This window comes from Rhea pennata, chromosome 3 (genome assembly GCF_028389875.1).
Source record: "Rhea pennata isolate bPtePen1 chromosome 3, bPtePen1.pri, whole genome shotgun sequence".
NCBI lineage: Eukaryota > Metazoa > Chordata > Aves > Rheiformes > Rheidae > Rhea > Rhea pennata.
Genome location: NC_084665.1, coordinates 31,659,333 through 31,676,172, shown reverse-complemented (window position 1 = coordinate 31,676,172; position 16,840 = coordinate 31,659,333). Strand labels below are relative to the sequence as shown.

Sequence of the window (16,840 nt, the reverse complement as noted above, 5' to 3'; positions counted from 1 at the left end):
TTAGCCAGAGCTTTTAAAAAGAAAGCAGCTCTGCAGCAGAGACATGATGACAGTGAATCATGAAGATACAGCAAAAAGATAAAAACATTAGCACTGCGTATTTTGCGACTGCTACTTTAGAAACCAAGTCTGATAACTGGAGCAAGACTGCCAAAACACAGGACCGCCCTAGGACACACAGAAACAGGCTAATTCTGTACTAAGAACAAGTCAGGAAGTGCCAAGCTAAATTAGGTCTAATTAAGTTCTGAGAGAAGTGCTAAATTGATAAAGGATTAAAACATGTCATCTTATTTAATTTAACTCTTAATGGAAACTGTGGTCTACAGATATATAATATTTTGAAGAAACTTTCCTCTGTCACTGCAGTAGTTTTCTGTTCACAGCCAGAAAGCAATCTAAAGCAGTGACCAAACCCCCTGGGTCTCATGAGATACACAGGTAGATGATAAACAGGTAAGCAATACCCTAGATATCCAGTCTAGAAGTCCCTTAAGACAGAAGCACGTAGATATTATAACAGTATCTACTGAGACTGAGAAAAAGTTAGAGGTATAGCTTACATGAGAATCCTGATAAAAGGATAATAAATGTTAACCACCTACTAACTGTTAAGAGGGCAGAAAACAAGGAGCCAAGAAGTTTTCCCCACCACCACCACCCCTCCTCAGATACTCCAGTAAAAGCAGCAAGGCAGTAGCTATATCCAACAACATAAAATAAAGCCTTAAGACTTTAGTGTAGACTCAGGGAAGCGGATAAAAGGAGAGGAAAAAAAGGTCAGATCTTTACATTCTCTGGAGATTGCTGGTACAAGTCACCTAGAATACAGTGCTAATAACAACCTGAGCAACACACAAGAAGTTTTTAAGAAAGGGAGACAATATTTAAAATAAGCTTTGGACAAGAAAAACCTGCAAAGAAAATAAATGTTATATTTAAAGGACCTTATAGAATGCCACAGATGGCAAAGTGAAAGTGTGTAAAGCCATAAGCAAGGAATATACTCCTGATTAAGAAATACTCCTAAATTAGACTTTCCTTTAGCAACTCCAGTCCAAGATGGGGTAGAGGGGAGGATTTGTTCTTGGAGCAGCAGAATGAATTAAGCCATATCTTCTACAGATCTGTTAGAACCATACAGATGTGTTTCATCCCATCGCAATGCCTGTGTAGCTGCAGTCTCACACAACACCCTCACTGACCAGGAGGCAGCACTTGTTTGACGGTCACCCGCCTGTCCACACAGCATATATAAGCTCAGGTTCTATCTTGCTTTCTTTCAAGGGATATATCCATTTCTTTTCCTCTACCCAGCCACCAAGATACATAAATTTAAAACATCTCTGCGACACCTACTATCCCTTTTGTCAAATTCAGCTAAAACCAGTAAAAAGGTTTAGAATTTGGGGGCTGAGAGACATAAGAGAGAAGACAGTAGGTAACAAAGATGTAACCTGATCCCCCTGGACAATCAGGCTAGAAACAGTGTATATCTTTGAGACAGTCAACCAGAACTGCTTCTCTGATCACACAATCACACATTATTTAATATGACATTTATCCTCAAATTGCTCACTATGAAGTTTACTTTGGACAATTAGTCTAGAATGTTTTTAGACTGTTCAGCACATTGAAATTTTTTTAAATTCATCCAAAATCCAAAACACACATCATCTCCCATATACTGACTTCACAGGCTGCACTTTCTGAAAGTTTAAATTCAAAGGTTAACTAATCTTTGGTCATACTTAAGAGAATATAGACACCCGTCTTACCCAGAAAAGCATAGGAGTCACTGTATCTTGTCTTGAGAATATACCTCAACATGAGCTTGCTAGACTCCTTCTCTGAGTTGTGGGCAACATGATTACTACAAAGAAAAAAAAATTGTAAGTTATTAGAATATATTTTCATTTAGATACTTAAAATGTCACTGATACCAAAGGCCTTTCTAAAATAAATTATATTTTAAACATGCACATAGAGCAGTCTGCTCATTTAATATTCTGCTTATTAACATAAATAAAAGGCTTCATGAAACTTTTGATCCATTAACCACATTTAAGAAACAGAATCCAGGGGAGGACCCTCGAAGGCAGCTCTTGAGAAAGAAAAGCAAAGCCACAGCACCTGGATCACTAAAGTGCCAGACACAGCGGGCATACTCAGGCCTGCAAAAAAGGTTTCCAGGCATTTTGGTCTTGAGTCCAAACCAGTGGTTCCCAAGTTGTGATAGGCAGTGCCATCAGATCACCTCACACTGCCTCTCCTCCTTGTTTCCAGCTGCTACCTCACATCAAAAGGCAGCTAAAAATATACACTTTTCTAATATTACTTTTCCAGGTAAGCAACTGCTGCACTTGCCATAAGGATGTTATATGATTGTGAAGCAAGAGGAATATGAACCAGGATTCTAAAAATGGGAGGGTAGGTGGAATACAAGTGCTTTATTAAAAAGAGTAGGTCAGTATTTCCCTAAAATAATAATCACATTGTTTTTCAGAAATCCAAGAGCAGTTGAGAGATTTAATAGAGAATGCTCACATCAGTATCAGAAATATAGCAGGAACAGAAGAATAACTTGCTTCTTAAGCCTAGAACCAAGCCTAAGACAGCAGTAAGAGTTAACAGAAAATATTAAGTAGTTATACTGCTGATTTACATGTAGAACAGAAAGAAAAATATTTGAATATATGACGCACATTTACTGGAATAAAGACTATGAGGATGACTAGCCACATTCAGTCACTAGTGAATGTTCAAAGTTAATTTTCCTAGGCAAAATCCATGCAAAAACTTCAAAGTAATGTCCCAAGCATTTTCAGTTTCCACTCACCTATAGAAGCACTAAAACTGCTAAAATGCCCGTTAAGCTAGGCCCTATGCTTACTATCAACTTCATAAAGATAAGTTCCTTTCCAGAGAGCAGAGTTGCAAGTACAAAATCTTGGCACAAAACTCAAAATCTTGGCACAAAAGGTTTTGCAACTTTTGCAACTTTAACGTTTATAGTATATCAATTTCTTCTTTTCTATTATGTTTTTGGCAAATCTACAATATACAAGACAGTAAACACTACCACAATTGATTCAGAGGAAGGGTCTTAACAGAGCAAAGGAGATGTAAAATTTCTAGAATAAGGTCTATAAACTTTTCAATAAGCATTACTTAAAAATGTTAGGTCATTCAGGCTTACAAGGACACACTTGCACTCAAAAAAAAAAAAAAAAAAAAAAACCCATAGATGCTTTTGTTTTCCTGAGCACAGGTAGCAAAGGAGTCGTGCACTATTTTGACTAATTAGAAGTCTTACCTTTACAGACTTCACACCTCATGGACGCTTATCTTGAAACATCCTTCTTAACAGTACCTACTGTGATTGTTCCTCAGTTCTGCTCATCTTTCTGAGCAGCCAGCGTACTGCCCATCATGTTGTATCCACCCTAGCTGACAGGGCCTGCTGGACAGGCTGCCTGGTGGCTCCAGGAGGGATCGGCTGCTTCAGCAACCATTCTTTGCAAATGGAAAACGCTTCCTTGAAAGCGGGCAACTGTCTCAGGTACCTTTCTATCCAATGTCAGAATAAAACTTCAGTTTAAAGTCTTTCATAGCCAATCTAATAATTTCATATTTGTTCCAATCAAAGTGCAGCAGATTTGCAATTTAACAGATTTCTTGTAGCAGCACTGATGCTGACAAAATACAAGTTACCTCTGAAATGGCCCTAAAGATATCTTGATTTTAGGAAGCAGCAATGCCAGTGGTTACTTAACCTTAACAAAAAAAAAGAGAGAGAGAGAGAGGGAAAGAAAGAGAGAAATCCAAGTCCATCAAAACCCCAAAGTGAATTTGTAGATTTTTCTTCCCCCAAAAAAGTTATAACATTCCCAAAACAATCTCTCTTCAATTAAAAATAGTTTCTATCTAGTCTATAGTTAGCATAAATACTGTAAAACATACTGTATTTCCAGCAAAACAGGCACAGCATGCTTATTGCAAAAACACGAGGCTATGAAGTTCTTTATTTAGGTATTTTCACACTATGACAGCTTCAAAACATGGAAAAAGAATTCTTATAAGTTAAAAATCTGTAACCTGAAGGGAGTGGAGAGTGCTGGGGTGTGTGCAGGGGGAGAAATCGCAATCTCTCTGCTACTTGCAAAACTTTCAGTTCAGTGCTAGCATGAGCACACTCAGGCCAAGCAGGCTAACACATTCAGTAACACTGTGGTGTGTCACCTTGGACCACGGAGGTAGGAGTAGAAGGAATGGAGGGATTCCATACACCTGCTGTTTGAACTGTTCCTTACTTTAAAATAATTCACTTAGCATTGACAAGAGACACTCAACTATTAAAAGATGTTTTCTTCCACTGAAGTCTGCTAGCTGAAGAAGTTAGTGCCCTATCTGTACGTTGCCAAATGCCTACCAGCTATTGCTCCTGAAGATCCACCAACAGAGCTGCTCACACAAGCACTCCTCAACCTTATTCAGTCAAAATGAACAAGGTTCTTCATTTAAAGTAATCCACTCAAGGAAAGAGGAATACTAAAGCTTACAAAGCAATTTCCTTCCTTCCTATACACAATTCCAGAAATAATGAATTACTGCTGTAGTACTACAGATAACTTAAAAAAAAAAGACACACGCACAAGGAATAGACTGGCTTAAATGGAATATGCATTTCTCTACACATACACACACACAAAAAAGGAGCCACTATGCACAGTTTGAAGAACTGATCTGGGGGGTTAGAAGGAAGAGTTGGTTGTTTTATTTTAAATAGACAAGGTAATGTACACAAGTTTCTCAAGGTTTCATGAAAGCCTTATTAGGCCAGAAAGTACTATGGCTTTTTCCTAGCAGGCACTGATAACTTGTAAACACAGTTGCACAGGAAGAATATCTGGAAGTCTGAACCTTCAGATTATTGACAGGTCATATACTTAAATATGCTAAAAAGAGTTAAAGGACACTGTGCAATAATTCCACCAACACACAGAAGTGGCGTAAGTCAGCACTGCAACCAGAAGAAATTTTCTCAGCTTCTTCCCAACCATTATCTTCTGCACTGTTCAGTGAACCAGGTCAAAGAACTGATCCACATTAAAATAAATTATCAGAAAAGGTACAAGTTCGCTCAATCTGGTTTCTGCTTCTACACAAACATTCATGCTTCTACAAAGGAAGAGCTGATGAGGAGGCAGGCAGAAACAGCCAGGGCAAGACTGCTTCCTTCCACAGCAATACTGGTTTGTTCTGCTCAGGGTGGCTTGTAGATAGCTACTTCAAAGGAGAATTTCAACTGAGGCCTATATATTTATCAAACATGTGGCTCTGCTGCAAAGAAAAATTAGGACTGTATTTAAACCATTTCTTTGCACATTCACATTCAAAGTTAGGCCACTGAACACGTTTATTTCAAAAATAAAATAAATTGAATTGTCTGGATGTGTCCTGCTAAAGCATACTAAAAACTACAAGTTTCAAGGACTGAAAGTTGGCAGACTGTCAAGTCAAAGAAAAATAATGATATTTTGCCATTGTTCCAAGCTGAAAGTAGGAAGTAATCTCCTCCCCCTTCTTGCTGCAGATTCACAATGAGCAAAAAACAGTTCTAGCCTGGATAGCTGATGTTCTGCCAGTTTCTTTCCAACCAGCTACACACTGGTAACTTCAGTTCAAAAATACTGCTCCAAAGTATTCTGAACAGCAGGACACCTCCTTGTTAGTACTGCTATTCTCTGGGGATTAAAAAGGGCAACTTCAGGACTTACATGTGTTCACAGACAAGATTATAAAATATCATACAGTTGCGATCCATTTCTTTTCTGCTCACAAAATCTAAAATCCCTAAAAGAGAAAAATTCAAACGACAAAGGGAACATGAACAATACTATATCAAGACATAGACAATTATTTGTTAAGTATTCCTTTCCCTTTACTCATACAAGTCTTGTGGATAATACAACTATCAGGAACAGGGCTAGTATTTCTAATTATATAAGGATTGCAGAAATACACACAGCAAGCATAAGTTTCAGATATTAATAGAGAAGTAATGCTGTACAGATCTACAGAGAACTGCACATACTGGTAGCTATCTGTGACAGAAGCTCTGTAAGTTCAAGTAAATAAGGCACAGTAATTCCAGGGAAAGGCACCATCCCTCAATCATTAAGATAGTATCCTGATAGCCATTGGTTGTAAAGTACAAATCCACACAAACAACGTTAAATGGAAATGGAGTTTCTTCTATAATGAGGTCCAGAAACCACAGGTAGGAAATAGAGTACAACTTCACCTTATAATTTACATTGTTTTGACGTATCAGAAAGAGAGGCCTGAGTTCTGTGCTACTCTGAAGACAATACTTAGATCTAGCACTTCATCTAGAAACAGAAACTACTAAAATTCCTAGACTTCAGGTCAGACTAGAAAGTTAGAGTCTGAAAGTGATACTCTTTGAAAGAATTAGCAATTCCAATACAGAGAAATACTTTGTTTCAATAGAAAATTAAAAAAAAAATCCTTATAAAGGTCATTGAAAAGAAAGGCAATTAAGTGAACAAAACTTAGTGTTATAAGAACTAAGATTAAATTTCCAGTATGTATTCAGTGCTAAATACAATTCTGAATCTCCAGTGCTGTATAAGAATACATTGCCAAGTCTGACCTTATGACATTTGACCAGCAGGGACCTTAAAAAAATCCACATCCTTTAAATATGGTAGAACAACAATTACTGCATGACTTGGAATTTTTATAGGATCACACAACAGCAATTTTGCTGCAATCAGTCCTCAGTGTGGAATAAAAAATGAAATATATCCCCTCCCTGAAAACTGTAAAAGCATTGTTAGTATAGTAAGGTACCTGTTATGGAAGAGCACTGTAGATGACTCACTGAAATAATACCTTCTGTTTAAGTCTCCTAGAACATAAGCTGTCTAAATATATTTTTTTAAGTTCATGCAGGGAAAATAAACAGTTCCAGCCAGTGTTCAAATTAAGCATAGCAGCCCTCCTGATGACCTCTACAAAAGCTGTAAAGCTGTAAGTATTCTGAGAAAAAGTACCTACAGGAGTTCTCCCCTAGCAGAACAGAATTTGTTTCTACTTTTAGGAATAAATACACTGCATCCTGCTCTATCAACTTCAAAAAAAAAAAAAAGTTTGAAATTCATATAAAAAGTGATCTAATGGTTATTCATACATAATTCTGGGGAGTTTTCCGAATTAAGGAAAAGTAGACTTTAATATATTATGCCTTACCAAATGCAAAGGGAATTGGAAGTGAAGCCGAAGATGTGCCAATTTCATATTGCAGGTCCTTGACTAACTCAGTAGAAACATTCAATTTAAGACACCTCATAAATACAGCATTCCATTCAACTGCAAATTGGCTATCTCGCAAGCAGATACTTCTGGGACCAACTCCCGCTGTTTTACCGGTCTTATCTCTTCTCATATATTCTACATTTTTCACAACCTCAATACCCCGCCTAATGCTTCTTCCTCATCACAGTCCCTTTACTCTCCCTCAGACTTCACAAGCACATCTCCTGGCCCCAGAGCTTGTCCTCCATCCCCTCAGCTGCTTCTCATGTTTACTTTCTATTTGACCAAGAAAAAAAAAAAAGAAATTCAGTATCTGACTAGCTTGTTGCCACCATTTAAAATAGACAAACACAAATTTCTATTTCTTTCTTCAGTGACAGATCTATGGTGGTGACTAAATAGGCAAAAGTAGCAAAGCAGCACCGGCATTTATGTAATTTGCAAGATTTCTTTAAAAAGCCTTCATTTCAAATTTGAGTGAAATGGACCAACAGGTTCAAAACTTTCTAAAAGCATGGAAACTGAAAAGAGTGTGGCAGCCTAGGCTATGATTTATTAGGAACCACCATTTTAAAGTGCAAATTTGCATTATCCTGAAGAACATACATTAAAAAAGTTCTCTTGCACTAATACTTCAATTCGGAAGTTCAGCTGTTCAATTCAGAAATTTGCTGTTTATGCTGCAAGAAGTCCAAATCCAGTGCGGTTTTATGAACAGCATCTGTATTTTTTGTTCACTGTTAACATTACTGGAGCAAAGCATGATGGTAGCAAGGTCATATGCACATCTAAAAAGATAAGGAAACTTCAGAAAATTCAACAACTAAAAGGGAGCTCTACTTTGCAGCAGTACAAGTGCCTTGAAAAAAAGTATGAAAGACATTTAACTGTAATTTGTAGTATGACGATATTAATGAATGACCTCAAAAACTTGTTCAAACTCCCGTATGTCACTGCAACACTTAAAATGAGATTTAAAGTTTAAACTATTGGTGAAAAAAGTAGCTTGATATCGGACTTTTCCAGCACAGATACACTCTATATCAAGTAGAAAAGCGGCCTGAGATTGAGAGTTCTGAAAGTATCTACAACTTTATAAAATGTCCTTCATAATCAGCGATCTAACCCCTCATTTATTTTTCTTTTATGCCAGAATCTGGAAATGTGTTATCACTACCGTACCGCTGCTAACCTTGGATCAGTTTCTATACAAAATGTGCGCTTTCATGAAAGAGAAGTATATTTGAGTAAGCGCAGTATGAAACCGGGGGCGGGTGGGTGAGGTGTTTAACCAGCTACATACCTGGCAAGCAAGGAGTTAAGGTCCTGTCTAAGAGTGCCCTACAGCTGCTGTCAGCAGTCAGGCTTGTCAAGAGAAGCTCCGGGCTGTCTTGACAAGACTAATTGGCAGCAAGCACCTGGTTCCCCAGGCTGGGCAGGGGTAGGTAAAAGAATATAAATCCTGCAAAGAAGAGGGGGAAGGAGCTGGAAGGCTGCCAGCAGGTCTAGCCTGCTTCATGTTTTCACTTTGATCCACAGGCAGCTTCATCCTAGACTAGACGGTTAGAGCTAACAGAAACATTTCTTCCTGAAACTTTCTAGGCTTTATCGTTCCGTACACATGAGCTCTGCCTTGGAGCACCCACCAAAACCCTTCCGCGCAGGTTTGTGTTACAGCACAGCCAATTGCAACATCAGTGGTAGTATTAAATAGTTATGAAACTGAAATTTAGGTTTTCAAACAAAATCAAAAGTTAGTTTAAATGCATTATTATGACTTTAAAATTAAGAGTTTGTATCTCAGAAAAAACCAAAACTGTTCTAGATATTGTGATTTTAGCACAATAGATATTTTTTGTGTGCTATATACAGAATATGTGCAAACACAGTACATCTTTAAACTATAAAGCAAATTATGGTGCATCTTTAAGAAGAAGAAAAAATTAAACATTCTGGAAACCAGCTAAAAGTAGACTGTATGAATAACCTCAAGTGGGACTTCCAGAAATGTGAAAAGAGACATTTGACTTTCTATAGGACACACGATTTCAGTGAATTGGATGCTCTCTGAAATTCTGCCCTGTCATTGCTTTGTAAGATCAAGAACTCAAGTCAAAGAGTTTTAAGACATTAGCCTTACAAGTCCAGCCTCTACAGTATAGAGTTCTCTCTCCCACTCCCCCCTCCCTTTTTTAAGGAGTCAGGGAAAAAATATTTGTTAGCTTTACCAGCAGAGTTTTATATTTTGAACCAATAAGTGTCTAATTACACATACATCACATCAATACATTTCAGTTTTTCACTTTTCGTGCCAACAAGAGAGTTTAAATCTGAATACTGGAAAGCTGAAACCACACTTCCTTAAAGCAAGTGCTCAGCAGAGACTATATTTATGCCTCTGCCGAGTTTCACATTTTAGCAGATTTTACTTTTTTGAATTGCTAGTCAAGAATTCTAACAGTATACAGTAGGGTGAATATTTCTATAAGTCAAGTAATTGCAGATTTTTAACTGTTAAAAGAAAAAAAAGTGCTTTCAGACAGAGACTATGTACAAGAAGTTTCATTGGAGAAGTATTAATGCTGAATTACAAAATGTGTGAAAATAAGGTTATAATGGATTTGTTTTAAATAAACCACTAGTATCACTGCTAAAAACCCTCCCCAATAGCAGTGAAGCTCTATTTTAACTTGAGCACATTATATAAAAAATTGCATCATTCTTTTAACTGATAGTGATGTTAATTGGTACTAATACAGAGATCTATTAGTAGCCTTTAAAAGGTAAAAGCTCAGTGTAATGAGATGATAAATTACTAAGCTTAGAGTTACTGCTCTAGCCAAAAAGTGTTGTTCAAAGTGACAGCAAGGCAAAAAAATCCACAGTTCTTTGCAATATTTGCTGTCCTTTTGTATTCTATAACCTTGCATAAACAAGGCACTTAATGATTAAAATTTAGAGGCTCTTTTGGTCTTTGCTCATGAGCAACTGAAGGGACTTCCACATTTTTAAATTGAAAATAAAATACAACACTTACTGCGCTATGCAAAGCAGTAATGCTCATGACTCAAAACACAGAAATGGTTAAATCTCAGGGTGCACCATGAAAACCTTAGTAAAAAGCCTAATTCTCCACATAGCCAAAATGCAAGACTATCACTGTGTATTAGAAATGCATCAGAGAGAACAATTATTGGTAAGCAAGTTAGATTTGTCCTTCATCTTAGGAGCAGCTACTGCTTTATGATCCATTTCAACTGAGGATTTACCCAGAACATAATTATGTTACTACTTTATCTGTAGGTAGCTGGCTCCTATTTCATAACAAGATGCAAAAGAAGCAATATTTTTTTGTCAAGATATAGCTATTACTTTTTTTCTTGGCCTTACATAATGAAATCAGTTACATCAAAGCTATTTGAATAAAATGCTTATTCTGGCCAAGAAACATCTGTGCATGTTAACTGAGCAAGTCCCCACAGCATGAGAGTTTTCTAAGTGTATAGGTTTGATTAGGTCCTATATTCTCCTGAAAATAAGTTATAAAAATGCTTTGCCTTTTGTTGTCATCTGTTTAAAACTGCCGGCAATTTTCCTTGAGGATTATTCACACTGTTGCACCAAAACCTAGCCCTAGACCATTAACTCATGGGTTAGCTACTGTACATTAACTCATGATTATTATGAAAAAAGGTCCAACACACTAGCTTGTGACACTGTTCTTCGAAGCCCAACAGATACAACAGCTCATTCACTACTTAGAAAGCATGAAGTATCTTATGTTTGGTATGGATATGGTCTCATGTCTGGTAATAGTAAGTTACAGACTGCAGGAACTCCAAAAAGGTACATTGAAATAATGGGCTGGAAAAACGAGCCTTTACAATAGCACTACCAACTGGGCAAATATTAGTAAAACTTTTTCTCTTTTGGCCTTAATTTAAATTTGTGAAAGTACAGATTTAGTTGTATGAATGGGCTGGGAGACTCCATTTCATCCAGAAAGTCTGCAACATAACATTAAACTTAACAAACCTGAATCAAGCAAACCTGAATCAAACATGATGACCAGACGACAGACTTGACAGTGCAAGTCATCTCCTCCTCCTGCCAAAAATCAAAACTAAAACCTCCCAAACTAAAACCACAATGGAGACAAAGTGAGTGACTGAGACCATTTCATAACAGTCTTATGTACTCACAAGTCCTATTTGGCTCATGAGCAGAAGTTAGATGAAATTCCTCAGCTAACCTACCATCACTCTGCTGCTATTAGAAGGGGTATTCCTACTTTCCACTCCCATTCCTTTGCATCTGCTCCAAAATTCATGACCACTTAATGTTGATTCATTTTCATTAAGCACCACAAAATATCCACTGTTCAAGCAGAATTAGCTCAATCAACTGGCAAACAGAACCTTAGCCAGGGGCAAGCAGCCAGAAGAGAGTGTGCCAGGGTACGAGAAACTTCATGGCCTACCATCAAGACCAAGAGGGAGCAGAACCATCTCTACTAGGAGCAGTGAGCTGTTAAGAAGGGTTCAGCCATTTTGGTGAAACCTCACCCCTTAATGTGAAACCAAGTTCTCCTTATATTAGGAAACATTTGTTTTATTAAATGAAAGTTGTAATTGTGCAGCAAAAAGTAAAAATGAAGCCTTGAGACTGGTTCACCTAGAAAAATACTGTAAATCTGTAAATTTTTGAAAAATCAAATGATCTACGAGCCATGTAACTCCTTAAAAGGAAAAAAACGCCTACCATAAAAATTAAAAAAATATTCCTTCGCATTTATCTAAAAGGAAGATTCAACTGCTACTTGAAACCAAACCACTTCCACAAGCATATTCAAGGTAACAGGGAAAAACTCTTCAGTAAATGATCCAGGAAGGTAAAATCCTTAGACAACTTGTGTGACGAAAAAGAATTTGGTTCTTGATCTAGAAAATACAGATTTCCTCAATTCATTACTAGGAGAGATATAGCAGTTTCCACATTTAACTACTGTCATATAGTGAACAAATTCCTGAATGGAAAATGCACAGAGTGATCACAATAATGTCAGTTACAAAAATCTGTTCCTTATTTGTAGGAGAAAACTAAGAAATTTTCTTGAAATACTTTTAACGAACCACAGGTTGAGCATATCCCAAAGCATTAGATAAAGCTGAAGGGTCTGAATAACAAAAAACGTCTTGTAACTTTGCACAGATCTCTTACGCTTCTGCTACAGACTGGCCAAAGATTGCACCAGTTGGGCTGGGGTGGGGATAAGGGAAGGAGGAGAGGAAAAGCCAAGAACACTCTGTCTAACAAATGAGTTGGTCTCATAAGACCGCAAATTTCTGATGGCACTGGTATCGGTGACATCAGCACACAGTGCTAACTGGTAGGTAACTTAAGAATCAGTCATGATTGTAAGAAAAAAAAAATCATGAATCTTTGTAAGAGCTTCAATAACCTATCAGACTAACTTTTTTTCAGCCTGTTCTCTGCTATACTGAATGAGCAAAGAAGAACTCCCAGGCAACATTTCTGATGAAATTTGTACTGATGCAGTGAGTTTTTCTGCTTCGAGTTCAAAGGAAGGAAGGGTGGTAGAAAGGACAGCAATTAAGAGTCAGTGAAGGTTATCTCAACTTCAATCATCTACAAAATTAGCTGGATTTTGCTGATTAGATTTGGAGAAAATTTTGCTTTACAAGGGAAAAAACCCAAAAGGGTACTTAAAGCTCTACAGTATCAACAGACAAGGCCATCTTTATGAAAGTTTGAACTAAAAACCTCAAAAACAACAGTGAAATTCAAGCTACAGGTTGGGATCAAAGTATTCTTTCCAACAACATGGACATATGCCTTGAAACTTTTTTCCTTTTTCTTTTTTTTTTTTTTTTTTTCTTTTTTTTTTCATTATTAACATCACCCAATGCTTCCCACTATCAGATCACACTTGGTGGCTTACGGTAGCTTACCTTACCCATTTGGGCTAATTTTATAGCCTGGGTAGCTACCTGAAACAATTTTTCAAAGTAAACTTTGTTCTAAAAGTGTCCAAAAGTTATATTCTACTTATCTTTAAAAAAAAAGGAAAAAAAAAAGAAAAAAAATGTTCTTCTGTCATCCTTATAGAAGTGAGGACAAACTTAGTCCAGTTATGAACATCTGCGGTGGAAGCCTTTAGGTTCACTATCTTAGTCTTTCCAGATTTTACTTGCTCAGCTTTCTAAAGAATCAGAACGGGGCCTTTCTGCTGACTGTCCTCGTAACCAGTACTGGCAAAACAGTACCGACAAGCTGCTCTTACGGAGCAGCTGAGTATGCTCCCTTCAACTCACCATTTCACATTAGAATGAAGAGCAGAATCCTTGCTAGGCTCAGTAAAAATCTCAGCTGATGCACTGGCAATACCACATGCAAAACTATCGCAACGAGAGTGCATGCATTGGTTGGGATTTGGAGGTACTGGGGAGCTGAAGAGAGAAGAAAGGAGGAGAAGTAAGTTGAGCCCATGAGTCTGGAGTTGCTGTGTGCCAGGTCTGCCTCCAGCAGACTCCTGTCCTTGCTCAGGCAGACTGACTTCTCACCTACAATTCTGGTTCCCAGGCCCTGCGCAGCTTACTGCAGCCCAGAAATGTACTTGCAAGGAAAATCCCGCCGAGCACACAGAGTGCAGACATTCTCCAGGGAATTCCACAAAAAAATGTCAGCATGTGCAGATTAAAAGTTTTCAAAATGGGAACTGGCTGAATTTTGGAAGATTATCATATGAAAATAAAACATTACATCTCTGCTAAAGGTCACTCAGTGACAAATTTCAGGTCCGTGTTCCAGTTCAGAGGTGCACTAGAATATTTCAAAGAAGAAACTGCCATAAAATAATGGAACAGACAAGTATTCTAGTTTTGTTTCTGGAAACAGATGAACAATTTTGGCTGAAAGCTTTAAACAAAATTAAATTCAAGGCAAGGAAAAAGCCTAAATTATGTCAGACTCAAAGGACTAGAGTTCAGCAAAGTTATAAATAACCGAATACAGCATTTTTTTAAAGTTTTCTAACATTTCCTATTTTTTATGGAAATGAAATGAAGGAAGCACACCAAGGGGCGCAAGGACTCATGCATGAGCCCCCATTCTCACTTATGCAGCAGTGTACTTTGCTACAGAGGTTTACAGCAGTGAAACAGAGTGAAATAGTGGTAATGATGCAGAATCAGAGTCATTCAAATAAACCATGTTAAGTTTACAAACTGACAGATGAGCATCTAGATACTTTCAAAGATATGTGTAGTGGCCAATGTCAGGTTCAGTGAAATGACAGAAGTGGGATTTGGCAAATGAAGGGAAAAAAAACCAAACTATCTTCCTCTCCAAAAATTCCAACTATTCATTTGTTTATTGAGTACACAAAGACAACAAAAGATCAGATAATACTTTAACACTTTTTGTCATCTTGTTTTCCTCCAGCAAACTTCATTACAAAAACAGATCACACTGACCTTTGCGAGCCTCAGATACTACAGTGAACCTGAAGACTTAATGGCACTGATCTTGTACAATGATCTCGCCTATTCTAAGAGCGGTGAGTAGTGGAAGGGAAGGTGAGAACCAAGCAACACAGACATATACAGAAGACAATATTCTCTAAAGTTGTTACAGCAAATGGAGGACTTAGACCCACAGTAAGCAGAAGTTCAAGAAGTCCACAAATACTAGGTAAGACTTCTTAGAGAATCTGAAAAAATCCTACCACAATGTTAAAAAAAAAAAAAGAGAGAGAGAGAGAGAGAGAGAGAGAGAGATCAGAAGAGTTTTCTTCATTCTTCTGACTCTTTTCAAAGCAGTCCTGGATATTATATTTAACTTCAAGTCATACATAAATAAAAATGGGAACAGTCACAGCCACTAGTTTTTTACTTCCAGTTTCCTTTGCTCAATTTCCACTAATGGCAATTTAAAGCTTTTAGAAGTATCACAGTAATAGAAAAGAGAATACATTACTTGCAGCCAAGCTATAATTGGAAGTACCTTTGAACCTAGCTAGGCCTGGTCCAAAGTTATAATTTCTTCCAAAGATTGGTTGGCTGGTTTGTTGGTTTTTTGTTTGGTTTTGAGACGATTTGTGCTTTTTTTTCCCTCCCATGTTCACAGAACTTCTGTACCTGAGGAGAGGGGTTAAAAGATGCAGAGCCTGAATCTCTTAACAGCACCACCTGCTGGCAACACATTACAGCCCAGGGATGGCACATAATTTTGGTACTACCACCATTAGTGGTTATGGTGTTGCTAAAAAGCTGCAAGCTTCAGCTCTGGACCAGATCTCCGTACACACATGGGACTTTCTTCCCATCTCCTTCTCTCCTACCATTTTACAATACACTCCTTTGCTGCTGCTACTCTTCACCACAAACACTCATCTCTACCTACTTGTTGCAGACTTCCATCCTAGGCATATAAAGATATGCCTTAGTCTCAGCTTGTATTGCCCATGTATAGTTTATTAAAGGTATGCCTGCAAATCCTTTTGACCAGTAATTTTCTGCATGCATGTACATGAGCCTTAGGGTTAGCTTCTGCAATACAGGCAGTTACAGATTCCATTTTACTACCTATGCTGCAATACAAATCCCAGGATTCAGGTATAAGTCTCCAGAGTCAGGAAGTTATCACCAAATAGTGGTACACATACCATAGCCTGCAAAACTTTGCTAGCAGATAGGAGCTTGGTTGTGTGGGATCATGGAGATGGTACCTCCTTTTAACAGAGGAATCTGTTATCAATAACTTCTCAGAGATCGTGCCAAAATTTCCAAAACCTGTAGAAATACAATCTCTTCCCTTTGGAGAACAAAATACATGGGTCAACTCTAAAATTAGGGAATGACGGTGGTAAAAAATATACACGCACGACTAACTGAGTAGGTAACAAGGACCATATGCATTGGGTGGTCTATACTTAAGGGATCTGCAAATAGGGCTCTACTGCATCTAGTAACAGAGGGAGAGCTTGGCACAGAATTGTTCCCAGTTTGGCTTCCGTCACTGTCCCAAATCAAACACCAAGAGTTTTGCACACATAGCTGTATCTGTAACTTCACTGTATGGCCTGCTATAAACGAACCATGAGGGTTTCTGACAGTATAACAACGATGGTTAAGATCAAGGCTACTTTCCCATGCCGTAACAAACTCAGCTACATTTGCAAAGTATTTATCTCTAGATTATTTCTCATAACAGTACTACCGGGTTTTTATAAAAGAACCACACACTGGGCGTTAGGAGACCTTATGGAGATTAATGAAACTTTAGAAGAAAAATATCCTTCAGAACAGAGGCATCAGCTAAATACTGTCACACGTTATTCCACGGGTAAAGTATGTCTCCCTACTGCTGCAGGGCACTGCTGCTACCTCCGGATCCTCTCCAGAGGACTAAACAATGTTCACAAACTAGTAAGACCTAATAGAAAATTCTGTTAGGTAAGTAATCTCTGATGTTG

General features: G+C 37.8%; 1 protein-coding gene across 5 annotated transcripts in view; it reads right to left on the bottom strand.

Annotated features, from left to right (window-relative positions):
• The window catches only part of SOCS5 (suppressor of cytokine signaling 5), a 76,637-nt gene that overhangs the window by 49,666 nt on the left and 10,131 nt on the right, over positions 1-16,840 (bottom strand). For 2 of the 5 annotated variants that reach the window (XR_009957879.1, XM_062571931.1), the window contains exon 2: positions 1,779-1,873. The exons of 2 other annotated variants lie outside the window; for them this stretch is intronic. The gene's annotated coding sequence lies outside the window, so the exon portion shown is untranslated. Of the gene's footprint in view, positions 1-1,778; positions 1,874-14,840; positions 14,887-16,840 lie in introns of those variants that run through there. One more of the 5 variants, XM_062571932.1, reaches the window with a different exon arrangement.